Source organism: Parasteatoda tepidariorum, chromosome 2 (assembly GCF_043381705.1).
Source record: "Parasteatoda tepidariorum isolate YZ-2023 chromosome 2, CAS_Ptep_4.0, whole genome shotgun sequence".
NCBI lineage: Eukaryota > Metazoa > Arthropoda > Arachnida > Araneae > Theridiidae > Parasteatoda > Parasteatoda tepidariorum.
Window position 1 is genome coordinate 29,954,770 of NC_092205.1, and position 14,500 is coordinate 29,969,269.

General features: G+C 26.4%; 1 protein-coding gene across 2 annotated transcripts in view; it reads left to right on the plus strand.

Moving 5' to 3' along the window:
- Positions 1–4,440: 4,440 nt before the first annotated feature.
- Positions 4,441–14,500, plus strand: part of LOC107454966 (diuretic hormone receptor-like) — a 174,151-nt gene continuing 164,091 nt past the window's right edge. The window contains exon 1 of one of the 2 annotated variants that reach the window (XM_071177413.1): positions 4,441–4,668. The gene's annotated coding sequence lies outside the window, so the exon portion shown is untranslated. The remainder of the gene's footprint in view (positions 4,669–14,500) is intronic. The other variant, XM_071177411.1, reaches the window with a different exon arrangement.

Genomic DNA, 14,500 nt, shown 5'->3' on the forward strand with positions numbered 1-14,500 from the left:
AACTACTTTAATTACTCATATCAATCACTGTAAATATTTCTGTAAAAATTACGGTATATCAGATTTTTTGTTCCTTTAAATTTAAAAAAAAAAAAAAAAAAAAAAAAAAAAAAAAAANAAAAAAAAAAAAAAAAAAAAAAAAAAAAAACTTATTTATTTATTGGAACTTATATATTTTTACTATTTCAATTTATTTTTCAAAATTAAATTAAAACCATCAGGCGCCAAACTGATGAGTACGTTTGCAGGGATTTGTGGTTAATTATTATAGACCAAGATGTGCTTTGAATATTACAAATGTTTTCATATCAATGTCATCATATGACAAATTTTACTTATTAAAAAAAAATCATCTTGTAAGAAATTGTTCTAAAAATTTATTTAGCTTTGAAACAAAATAGTAATGTAAACATTAAAATAAAATCAGTATATCTATAATTTTTCCATTTGAAAACAAGAAATACAAAATAAATGTATTTTGGATCAATATATGTTCGTAAAAAAATTCTAGTACAATTACCGCCCTGTACAGTAATGACATTTCTGATAATAAAAAACTGGTTAATGAAAAGGAAAATATACGGTATTTAGACCATTCATTTGGTAATTTTTTTCATATAGCAACGTTTTAACAGAAATTTTGGTTTTCAAAACTCTAGTTCTTATTACTACACATTGAGTAAAAATTACAAAATTGAAGCATACATTTAAATGAATACATAAGTTTAATGCAGGACTCTAAAGTATCATGATAAAACTATCAAATTTTACCCCATTTACCGAATTTTATCATTAGATTATAACCATATTTTATTGTTAATTTCCAAAAATCAATACTGATGAATTTTAGTGAAAATTACTGATCTCTTTGGTGTTACCAAAGAACCAGAAATAGAGTAAATTTTGCCATATTATTGTAGTTTTAACCATACTTTTTTTTCTTAGTGTGCATTTATTCACACTGAGAAAAAAGTATGTAAAGTAACATGTTTTCATTTATATAAATAAATGTTTAGCAAAAGATATGTGCGTGTTTCTTACTGTAAGCAACCGTTTAAAAAATATTAATTTTTTTTAATTATATGGAGGTATTATTAATATTTGTTTATTTAAGGTCATATGCGATACAATTGTTTCTATATGTTTATGCGATACTATTGATATTATTAAATGCGATACCATTTAATAATGTCATACATAACTAAAAAGCAATGCTATTAAGAAAACAAATGGAGCGGGATAATTTTTTTAACTATAAGTCGTAAATATTTTATCGGAAAATCAATAACTGCCTTCTTTCAAATAAATAGAAAAGTATTTTCCGATTATCGTAAAACTATTCTAGGTCATCATAAATAAAAAAAGAGCAAAAAAAATCTCCCAGCTTATTTTATTTCTTCCAATAAATCATAATTGCTTTGAAACCTTGTATGATTTTGCTGTAAAGTAGGTATTAAATTTAATTTCAGATAAAATGAAATTCAGTGAAAAATATATATTATAGATAAATTTTATTATTTTTGCACTAATTTTACGAAAAAAAGAAAAAAGAAATAAAATAAGAAAAGGCGACAAAAATTCAGAAAAAGTAAGAGTATCACTTATATATTATTAAACTTACTAAATAAATTTCTTCATAACATGTAATGTTCTTTTATTATCTTTTAAAAGGAATGCGAATTACATTTTTTGCGAAGTTGCCAGAAAATCGCACAATATTTAAATATTATTTCAAAAACAAAATTATGCTTTCACCAGATTTAATTGTTATCTGAATTGAATTCATTTGAATTATTTTATGCTTTATTTGAAGCTAAATAACAATTCCCCTTTTTGTTAAGTTAAAATAACATTATATTTCATAAAAATAATAACTAATAATACTATTAACAACTACAGCAAGTTAAAAAAAACCTAATAATTTATAAATATTTCCTGGGTCTACGGGAAACAAGGCCAAAACACCGAACATAAAAAACAGATGTTTGTAATTATTTTGTACCTTATTAATTTTACATTTTTTATAAATAATAATTGGACTAAATAATTTTCTACAAATTGTAAAAAAGTTTATGAAAGTTTTTCATGAAATCAAGTCCACTCGAAATCTTAATCTCGCAAAGAAGCCTGAGCTTGCGTGAAGCTTAAGCTAAACCTATCTCATATCTATCCTATCATATACGAATTTTAACCAATAGAATGATAATTATGAGAGAGTTATGAAGTTTATATTTTACCCAAATATGCGCACTTGATTCAAGCTATTTTCTAAGGCAGCGCCTGTTTTCGATATATTACTGAAGGTAATTAAATAGAGTATGAAGTTTTATTAACAATATTATAATATGGTAGTTATAAATAATTCATTTTGATTTCTTTAATATATTGTACACATGAGATTTAGGTATCTTATCTTTTAACAAAATGGAAACATCCATTTGCATAATTCTATATATTTCCTTATTGCGTGAATTGGTATGTTTCTTGCTTAAATTTATTCTTTGTAAAAAATTTTAAAAAAAGCATTTAAATTTGAAGTGGTTAAAAAAAATAATTCATCATTTAAGTATTTGAGACAACTTTTAAAATTGCACAAATGCTGCTCCATATCACCATTTTTCAATATTTTATCACGTTATGTTTGTTTTCATGAATGTTATTTACTTAAAACGTTCGTTAAAAAAAGGCCTTGATATATCGAAGAATGATCAAGAAGTATTTGAAACAATGATATGTATAGATATATAGAATATTCATTTAAAAATTCATATATGCATGACAATTTAATCCTTCGTCGTCACAAATACTTGAAATACTTTTCAAAGTCATTTAATTTAAATCCTCCTATTTTTTTAAAGATGAACAGCGCAAATTAGACTACCGGCTTGATATTGTATTAGTTATAACCACGTGATGAATTCATCCAAAGTCGATGCGTCTGGCAGTCATTATCTTCAAATTAATTATATTTTTAAGTCATAAATCCAACTAGAATCATGATTCGAAAAAAAAATTGAAGCACGAAATTAAAATTGCAAGTTCGAACAATTAAAATTGCTCGATAACCACTTTAGAAGGTTAAGATACTTTCAATCCGGTATATAATTATAAAAGACACTTTTTTGTTCTGCTTTTAAGCATCAAAGGGATAAAATGCTTTGCTTTAATTTTCTTTTAGTTAGCTTTCGTTTTCGAGTTTTCTTATAGTATCTTTAACTATAATCTCTCTCTCTCTCTCTCTCTCTCTCTCTCTCTCTCNTATATATATATATACATACATAAACTTGTTAAAGACAAAAAGGATTAGCGAAGAAAAAAATATTTTTAATAAGTTTTATCTATTGCGCATAAACTGTAAATACATAGAACTCATTAAATAAGTTGAAAATATAGGGAAAACAAGGAAAAGGATATATAGTTTTCCCAAAGGAAAACAAAAATAATTCTTGAAAAATGTTTCCATAAAATATTTACATATTTAAGCATTTTAGCAGCAAAAAAAAGGCGAGTAGCTTTATATATTACATTTCAAGTTTTGTTCCATTTTTTCTTAAATTTTTGTTATCGATTTTTGTTCCGCATTTTTTACTTTTAATTTCCCCTTTTTTCTTAGTGGGTTTTATTTTTGTTTAAATTTTTCGGTCGTTTGGTGCTTTTGGTGCTTGGTGTTGATATGTTTTTCTTTCGCCATATTATACAACATTAGAAAGCACTATTTTCTTCGGATATAATCACGTGAGAGCTGATGACGAAATTATATCTTATCTTATTTTACTTCATTTTCCATTGTTTTAGTAAAAACAAAAAAAAAAATTTGAGAATATTTCTAAAAAAATATTTTCTTATAAATTTTATCTTCGCCTTTGGGAAATCTTCAAACTTTCTTCAGGTAAGTATCACTTGTTTTTTCAATAAATTGTAATAATTTTCTTTTAATTACAAACAGCTATAAATGTTGTTTACAAATATGTAAAGTTTCATACTTTAATATGAAAATGGATTTTGAATTATTTTGCATCAACTAAGTTGAATGAATTTCCTCTTGGTTTTTTAAATTAAAATAAAAGTAGATCAAGTAAGAATTTTTTCTCATAAATTTTATTACTACAGTACATTCCTTGCAATTGACTGTAAGTACTCGAATTCGCAAACAGTTAAATGAAATTGCAAAAAGTCATTAAAAGTCGTATTTAATGTATGACTAATGCTTGGTACCTGCATAATTAGCCAAAAAATGCACATTTGACTTAATTGATGCGAACTGTTTTCAGGAGCACAAGCGTAAAGGAGAAATCCGCGGTGAATACGAAAGCATAAATTCTGAAAATAGCTTTTTACTTCATGAAAACGCGCCCATGAAACAACTACCTGTCGCAGTCGCGCGCAATTCGTAAGATGGCGCTGTCATAGTTTGATCCTCCAACCAATGCACTGGAATCCACTACAAGCTCAAACCTACTCTCTGGTTTTTCGTTCACACTTAAATCTGATGTATAGCGCCAGTGCTTGCTCTAACTTTTTTTTGGAATACTCTGCCTAGAAAATATATTAAATTAAAGGCAAGATGAAAGAGAAGAAAAAATAAATGATTAAATTGACTTTGCTTTCTTTTCTTTTTTTAACTTTGCGCATAGGTTGATGGGAAAGAACTTATTGAAAGAGTGCTAGGTATGTTTTTATTTATTTTTAAGATTAAATTATTATCCTGAAATTTGGAATAATATTTTGATAAATTTTCATGCAATTAAAATATTTTTTAAAGAACTTTTTTGACAGACCAAATAATTGACATTATTTTTAAAGCTAAAAATGTAGGATTGGAGAATAAATATGCAATAAAAAAAGGAGAAAAAAAATCTCGTAACTATAGACTCTGCTAAGTGCTTTTCTTTTTGCTCAAATTCAATAAATTAATCTATTACTTAAAGATTAAGTAAGACAATATTGTGAAACATATTTGTAGAGCTAACAAGAGAAAATTATTCAAAAAATGTATTTTGCGCTGCAACAGTATTTAATCAATATTTCAACACTCCTGAGGCATTTGAAGAGAAATATTTTAAAATATATTTTTTATATAATTTTGAGAAAGATTTGAAAGCTCCATTTTGTAAAAATTGCACTTCGAGATAGCGGCACAAGTTCAAGAAAGAAAGTATTAACAAGCAATAAATACATAATTATATTACTTCAACATGGTCCAAATATAACTATAAATACATATAGAATCCATTTTTATTGCATATTTATGTTTTTTTTTAAATTTGTATTTGTGTTAAAAAGAAAAGTATTTACATTAAATAAGAAAATAAGTATGCTACTTTGACGTCGACTAAATATAATTATAGATGCTTTGAACATCAATTTTTATTGCATATTCATGCCTTTTAAATTTTGCATTTGAGTTAAGATAAATGTATGCAGATCATTAAATATTTAAAATAATCAACAGGTCCATTATTGTTCAGTTTTTATAAGTATGAGTCTTTTACTGAATACCTATCTATCCGTAATTGCAACCAATATTTTTAAATAAGTTTGCTTTATGATTAATTAAAATAAAAATATAAAGATGCTATGGATAAGTAGAGTTTTATTAAAATAAAAAGAGGAATAATTTGTTAAAAAATTTAATTTTGTTTAAAATCTTTGCTTTAGGAAAACCTGAAACATAGAAAGGAAGCTTATAAGAAAATACCCAATTACCGAATAATAATTTAATAAATACCGAAGAATAATTTGATAATTTAAAAATACAGAAGGATAATTTAAATAACTTTCTAAAAACAACAAGTCAAAAAATATTGAAGCATTCTTTTCAACAATTAAATAACAAAATTCTTTTCAACAATAATCAAAAATTACTCATCAAATTACGGTAAAAGTACACTCTGGGGGGAAATAGATAAAAATGTATTTTAAGGTACTTTTTACGGGTAATATAAATGCATTTTGCATATAACCTAATTAGTTTTGATTACGTAGACAATAATTATTTTTTACTATAATTATTCTAATTTAATCCGAAAAAAATAATCCTTATTTCTTAAGTACATTAAAAAAAAGTATTAAAACTTATTACTGATTTTTTAATCAAAATTTATTTTCAAATTTAATGTTTAATTTTTTTTTCCTGCGAGTTCAGCATAAAAAGTTAACCTAAAAATCATACTATAAACTTGAAAATAAAAGCTTTAAAAATCATTTTGTTAAACGTGTATTTTTTTTATTTGCTTAAAATTTGGATAGTTTTACTTATAAAATAGGAAAACAGTACATTATTATTTACTAAAAAAATGCACTCTTATATTTTTATAAAATATAAATGCCTGAAACATTTAACATTAAAACACGTCGAAGAAATTATAAATTACAATTAAATTTATGAAATTCTTACACATATTTTACACATATTCATTTTGTGTACAGTACATGCTTCAATACATTTAAAACTAAAGGTGAGAATCTTTTTCAGGCGTCATAAAAAAATGAAGTAATTTTTTTTTTTTTCTGAATATTTATGAATTTGTTTTCACGATAAGCAATATTTTTAACTTAAAAGTTATTTAAACTGATTTAATATATAAACTACTTTAATTTTCATTACGATTTTCCTTTTTTTAAAATTAAAATTATTAAAAATTAAAAAAAAACGAGTTTTCAGGAAAACCTGTTAAATTTTTAGAGATTTTGAAAAAAAAAAGATTAATTTTTAGTACATTTTTCGGAGTCTAAATACTAATTTGGGTAAAAAAATATACAGTGATGCAGGGAAGATTAAGTTGACACTCATACATATATTGAATCAGCTTTCCCTAACATTAAATAGCATCATTAAAATCAAATCCCTAACATTAAATATAATACAATATTCTTTTCATGTATGGTATATTTTCGATTGGGTTTATAAATTTCGTTTAAGTGAGTTGTAAATCTTGACTTTTAAAGTAGTCTGTGTTTAATATGCCATGATTCTGCAACAAAATAAACTCTATGAAAAATAGTAACTGCTTGTTTTTAAAATACTGATAATTAGCATTATTATTGAAATCTGTAATGATTATTGTAAAAAGAAAACGATGCATTAAATAATTTATTAAGCTCACAATTTCAATTTCATTTTTGCTCAAATTTTCTCCAAAAAATCTGAGGTATTAATAATGCTTTGATCCCGTACACTGCGTAAAAAAATCCGGGTTAAATTAAGGTAAAAAGAACCGACACTGGTGCCGGCACTTTTCACCGTAAAATCCATTTTTACAGGAACATATTACGGAGCAAAAAGAACTTAGATACCGTAATTTTCACAGTAATAATTACCATAAAATCACTGAATAAATAAATTTTATATAAGAATTACGATATAGCTTTTTATGGTAAAAATGGATTTTACGGATGATGCAAGCCACTACTTTACAAAACGATACTTAACACCGCAGTTTGATCCGTAATGTTCCCAGCGTAGTTTTCTGGTAAAAAATTAAATTACTTAAATTTATCACCCAATCAGTATATAAAGTTGAAAAATAAAAATAATTGAATTTCATGTTTTATAATTAACGGAGTGCAATTACTAGAATCAGAAATAGTTTCGCAATTGTATGATTGTTAAAATTGACATTATCACTGTACGATAAGTGTATTAGAAGTTTCTGTCATGTTTCATCGCAAAATTAATTAATCCGTGGAAACTTTAATCTGATTAGAGCAATTTTATTTAATTAGAAAATGTAATAAGCTTTCTTCGCCGAATTTAAACAAACGATAAGTGAAAAAGGCGTTTTAATTAAAAAGAGAAAGACAAATAAAAAGACCTTTAAACTAGGAAAGACAGCGGTTTCAGTAATTGAGAAGATTTAGGGAAAAATATTTTAAAAATAGATAAGCTATGCAGAATATTTGTAAACTTTAAGCTTATAAAGCTTTTTTTTGTTGATGTAACAAAATAAAAATGAAGTGTAAATTAACGATAATATGCTCTGAAAAAAAGTTATTCAAATTTTGCTTCTTGAAAAAGGCATGGATCGACTAAAATTGCTATTGACGGTATATCATCGGATATTGTTAATAATACGGTAGAAAATATTTTGCGTTTGAAAATTTTTGTATCGCATATTCTAGCTAAATATTTACGTTGAACACATTTTGCTTATGCAAAAAAAAGCAGTTGTGTCTATTAATTTAATTTTACTGTTCACTGTAAGAATTTTAAGTCTAAAATTATGGTAAAATGGCTGGTAGAAATCTGTCCATCTAATTAATTATAAAGTTAACGGTAAAGAATAATTTTATCTTTACTGTTTTAAAATCCTTTTGCAACTAGCATTGTTTAAAAACCAAGATTACAGAACCATGCGGTTTTCGAACCATTTACAGCTAGCATGGTCTCAAAACCAAACAATTGACATTTAACTGAACAATGGAGAAATATTTGAAGCTTTAGGATGCTGTCATCTGTGCGTAAATGAGTGTATCGTATTCTAATAAGCCAGGGTCACAAATAGGGTAAGTGCTGGGCACTGGAAACTCGTCATGTGTCCAAGAGAATAGAAGAAACGCTGGGTTCAACGCTGGGACTCAAATGCCCTCTGTCTTTCATGAGATTAACAGATTAGCCTTCTTGGCTATAATACATACCGATCTGCAAGAAACTAACTGGTTTCATTAGGTGGATCTAGTTAGTGCGAAACATTATGGCTGTTTAACCGCATTAAATGAAAGCATTTAATAAACAGTTTTTCTCACAGTCAACAGTTTGAATATCGGCTTATTTATGGTTATTTGGCGATTTTTTTATTATGGTAAAAAAAACAATTGAATAAAATGCTATTTAACCATTTTTTTTCTTCGATATTTTTAACTGTGTTGTTAAAAACCACCTATAGAGTATAAATTATTCCTTTTTTATAGATAATTACTTTCTTATCACAAAATCAAACACGTTAATGATACTCAATGCATGTTATACTTAAAAAAAAGGAGCAGTTTATTTTTAAACATTATTTAAATGAATTACAGAAAAGTTTGTTAGTTGCGCAAGTGTATTAATTTATTCACTTTCAGAATACCTGCTCTTAGAACAGGGGGAAAAATATATAATTAATAAATTTCTTTCGAACAACACTACAAATTTACAAAACTGAAAGGCATATATCGACAAAACTATTAAAGTTAATATACGAGTACTTCATTTATTTATTATTATTTGTTGTCCCTTAGGGTTGCTTTACGTATAAAAAAATGAGAACGTATTTAGTTGTTCATCCTTGCGAAATAAAGAGTAGCATATAGTGTCATTTCCTATGATGCTGAGTTTTGGGGTCAACAAATGATAGTCAAAGGTTACCACAATCAAGGAAGTTTTCTCGATACTTGTTTTTTTCCGAGACGCCTTAAAAAACCTATTTTCTAAGTATCTATCTAACCAGTCATTATATAGGTATAGTCTTAATAGGTATTAAGTATACTAATATAATACTTTGTACCCTTATTAGTATATTCTGCACCAATTAAAACTACAGCATATACCATAATATCTGCAGAACCTAATATCAAAATTAATTAATCATCATTTACATAATAGTATGGCATTTTTAAAGTTATGTCTAACGAACCATTTATTTTTCTATTCAGAGCACTGTTTCTTTTAGTTTGAATTAGTATCTATTATAATTTGTTTTTAAAATTCATTTAAAAACACTGGTGTCAATAATAATCTAACGATATTTTACTTTTTCCTCAAACGGATATGTACTATATCAGTTCTAATTTTACTTTTTAGAACGCAGTTTATTTTTTTATTTCAATTATTACCTATTACTGAAATTAATTAAGCTCTATTGGCATCAATAGTTGTACGACGAATTTTAAGTTTTTACGAAGCAATTTGGTGTCATTTCTCTATTATTTACGATTTAATTATGTTGATTCAAAATTATTTAGCTATACAATAACATGCTTAAAAGCATAACTATAAATAAAACTAAAGCGTGGTTTCAGATAAATCAGGAAATATTTATTACGTGACGAAATCCGCTAATGCTACCTCGATCAATTATATAATTAAGCATATCTGACATAATGAATAATAAATAAACTAGTATCAAAGAATTTACAATAAACTACATACTATCGAATGGAGTTATAATCTAGAATACATCACTTATCTTACCTTTAAAACATTTAAAAAGTAATACCATCTATATATTTAAATTTAAAACAATTGATAACAACTAACAAAACAAAACTATCAAATGAAATAATTTTTTGAATTGGGGCTAAAATTACAGTCGCTGTTCAATATCAGGATGATAGCACAAATGGTTCTAGAATTTTAAAAGAAAAACAAATAGCTATAAGTGATCGAACATCACTACAAAATCAAGCATAAAAAACCTATACCAACATAATTAATAAATCGAAAATCATTTCAATTGTTTTAAAAAATTAATATCTTTTGTTCTTGATAATGGTTCTATGCTACAAGGTTGAACAAAGTACGTTCTCCGAAGTTCATTTAATAAAAATAAAGATAAACTGTGTTCAGTATCCTTCGGCAGGATGCTGTTACTCAAGCCAAACTCATGGTGGTCAAAATTTACTGCAATCTAGCATTTCTTATCCCTTTCGAAGGATCGTAAAAAACCTCTTTCCACAGTATTGATATTAAAACTACTCAGTATTGATGCAATTTTGTACGTTATGGATACACAATACATTAATACTTATAATACGTACCAAATATATTAATTGTGTCTGTATTAGAATTTCAAAAATCTATTCAAACTTTTAAACCTTTATATTACACCATTTTTAAGCGTAACTAATTACTATAACTTTAGTTGGGCCTATTATCAAATTAAATCAGCATCATTAACGTTAATATTATTATGGTGATTTATTAGTCTCTTCTTAATCAAATTAGATTTATACCTGAATTAATTTTGTTTCTTAGAACGTACATTATTTTTAATTCTAATTAGTGCCTATTACCAACATTAATTAAGCGTCATTATGGCCAATAATAGAAAGGCAATTTTCAACATACCTCCCGCATGAATAAATACTAGTTCTCTTCTTATTTCATTTTTAGTACGTAGCTTATTTTTATTATTAAAATCAGTTCCTATTGAGACGTGATGGCTCAGGGGATAGAGCGCTCGCTTTCCAATGATATGAACCGGATTCGAATCCCAGCGATGGCTGGTAGATACGAATTCCGCACCCGGCTTGCACCAACCGCAGTGCTGACGCAAAATATCCTCAGTGGCAGACGGATCATGGATCTCTTTGACGTCAGGCTTACCGTGGATGATTTTCATGTTTTTCTCACCATGTGACGAAAATGGGGGTTAGTTCCATCAAAACGTCCTCAACTAAAGTAAATTTCTCCAAATACTTGATCCAGGAATTCCCAAATCAGATTCCTTATTAAATGCAATAAAGTTATTTTTTTATGAGAGCCATAATTTAGCAAAATTTAGTTATGTTATCCTTAAAATATTTGAAAAAACAAAATCGTATGCAGTTTATTTTTTCTCAGTGACGATTTCTAAATCATTAAAAAATTGCATTTCTCAAACGTTTCTCCTGAACGATTTAATTGAATTTCTCTTAGTCGAAATTTCGTTTTCCCTCTATGTCAAAATTTCAGAGCCCTAGCATAAATGTTTCTGGAACTATATAAGTGACATACAGACAAACTCTTAATTTTATTATTTGTTTTCTTTAGAGCAGACGATATCTGAATCGATAAAATTCTGTAGGTGTACGTTATAAAGTATATCAATCCCACTCACCATTTGAAATTCAAGAATTTCTGCACTCTTCCTATTAGAATTTTAATTATCTATTTATGTTTTAAAAAAAATATTCTGAGTCCTATGTATTTATATCTATAAGAGTAATATTTTATTTGAAACTTTATTACTTGAAATATTATTTATTAACATGTTACAGTGATGTACTTGTAAAAGAGGTTCTTTAAACTATGGCATAAAAATTTGCGGTTAATATCCTGGCTCATTTTTTAAAATTACTGGTGACATTTAAATATGTAACATTTCTGTTTGCTCTCTAGATTTAATGTAAATTGAAAAATTTTTGATAGATTTTCCATTAGGGATTAAGCTTTACATTTTCTTTTCTTCTTTTTTTTTAAAAAAAAAAGAAAAAGAAGAATGAATTTCTGAAATTTTTTTACTTTTCTTTAACTTTTTCGTAACATTAATTTCCATTGGAACCAATTATTGGAATATATTTACCTCAGTTACTTTTATATTACAAATGACATTAAGATGACTATTAAATGTATTTAAATCTAATAAAGTGGAAAAAGGTTTGTTACATATTTAAAAATAATTAAAGTTTTAATTCTTAAGTACTTCAATCGAAAGCAACATAAAATGAAATTGATAGAAATGTTTATTTTATAATATACTGATCTTTTTTCTTATTTTATAACCTTAGTTAGCAGTAAAAAAATATGCTTTTTAGGGGGCAATTTTGCAATTATGCTATGTTAGTTCGCAGGTGGCAGAGCCGATCTAATTTTTTTGGAAGATTCAGGCATTATCAAAATCTTTATATAGCGGTGCTTATATTAACTTGTAATATAACACATTAGTCTTCATTTTTTCTACCTAAATTTTTTAAGCTCTAATGTGCAAAGGCAATTCTGAGATTTTGCATAGAGCTTTTCTTTTGTTAACCATAACGCTAATTTTATTTTCCACTCCTTCGCGATGCTGCTTTTTGCTTCGCCAATGAAACTAAGGAATCAATGTATAGGCTATTAATTGATTGCTATTAATTTATTTCCAATGCTCTTTTTTTAGCCTTACGCATTCAAATGTGTTGGCTGAGAAGAAAGTGTGGGAAATAATAACGGATTTTTAATAAAATCAAACTATATAGCAACCACGTAACAGTTTTCGATAACTATGCATCTGGTTCGAATCCAGCGATGACTTACAGATACGAATTACGCACCCGGCTATCTCGCACTATAATGCGAACGTAAAATATCCTCAGTGATTGACGGATTATGGGTTAAAGCCCCCTGTCATCAGGCTAACCGGGGGAAGTTTCCGTTGTTTTCCTCTGCATATAGCACAAATGCAGGTTAGTTACATAAAAAAATCCCCCCACGAAGGCAAATTTCGCTCAATACTTGATCCAGGATCCCCATCGTCTTCTCGATTTAGTTCAAAATTACGAGGCAACTGAGTTGAAAATTAATAATCGTAGAATTAAAATTTTGGTCGACTTTTCAACTTCGGTTATAAAATAAAATATCTCATGAAGGTAGGCTCGTTCTTCCCAAACCACGCAGTTTCGGAACGTCATTCTTTGAATTTGGAGGTTTGTGTCTTAATAAAAGATATGTTTTTTAAACTGTATTCTATATTTGCAAAAAGTGAAGTTTTGAATAGTGTGATGTGTTGAATAGTAAAATTTTGTAATATTAATTTATACAAATCAAATAATATGCTGCATAATTTGTCAAATGTGTTTTCCCTTAAAAATAATGTAAAACTTATAATCAAAATCTATCTCATTTTAATATTATTTATTAATATCCTTCCTTCATGAGATATTTATTAAAAACCAAAATGCTGAGAAATTTTGTTTACTATAGTTTTTCTGATGGAGAATTTTCTTGGCTCATTCGAATGCAATTTTACTAAAAAAATAATTTAAGTACCTAAGCACTAAATTACTTTATTAAGTTCTTTATAAAGAAATCTGTGTTGAAACAAGTATGTAAATTAAAAGCAGCTTTAATACGTATTTAGATGCGAATTGTTCTAGTTACTTTTAAAAAATTGTTTACCCATGTGTGTTAAGAAACCTCTTACTTTGCGTGCTAAAGTATAGTTATACTGTAATATATGAAATATGCATCATTATGGGAAATTAACTAGTAACTTTTTTCGAAGCTTGATAATTTATTCTTAGTGAGTCCTCTTGAAATTCTACTTGGAATTCATAATACTTTAGACTTTTTTTACTTTATACTTTTTATACTTTAGAATAGAAAAGTTTTTTCTTCCATTATTTTTCACAAAAATTTTAAGACAATTAAATCTCAGAGCTACTTTAAAATTTTTATTGAAATCAATGCAAATTACTATAATTCTAATTATCTTTGTAAGTTATACTTCATAACAACTAGAAAATAAACTATAAAATATCAAATTAAATGCAAAATTTTATTAATTTTCTATTAAAAGAATTACACTTTAAAATTATATTTTAAATTGTACCTGTTTTACTTATGCAAGTTTAATTTCAAAAATGTCATAAAAATCATAAAAATAAGAAGGATGCAATCTTTTGATCCAAAACCAAATGTTATATAAATTGCGACGTATAAAATACTCAAAGTAAATAACAATTTTTCGAACGTAAATGAAAAATATTCCTCCTGGAGACTGAGTCCATTACATTTACAAACACACCTGCAAAAGATAAATAAAGTAAAACTAAACACTTGTCG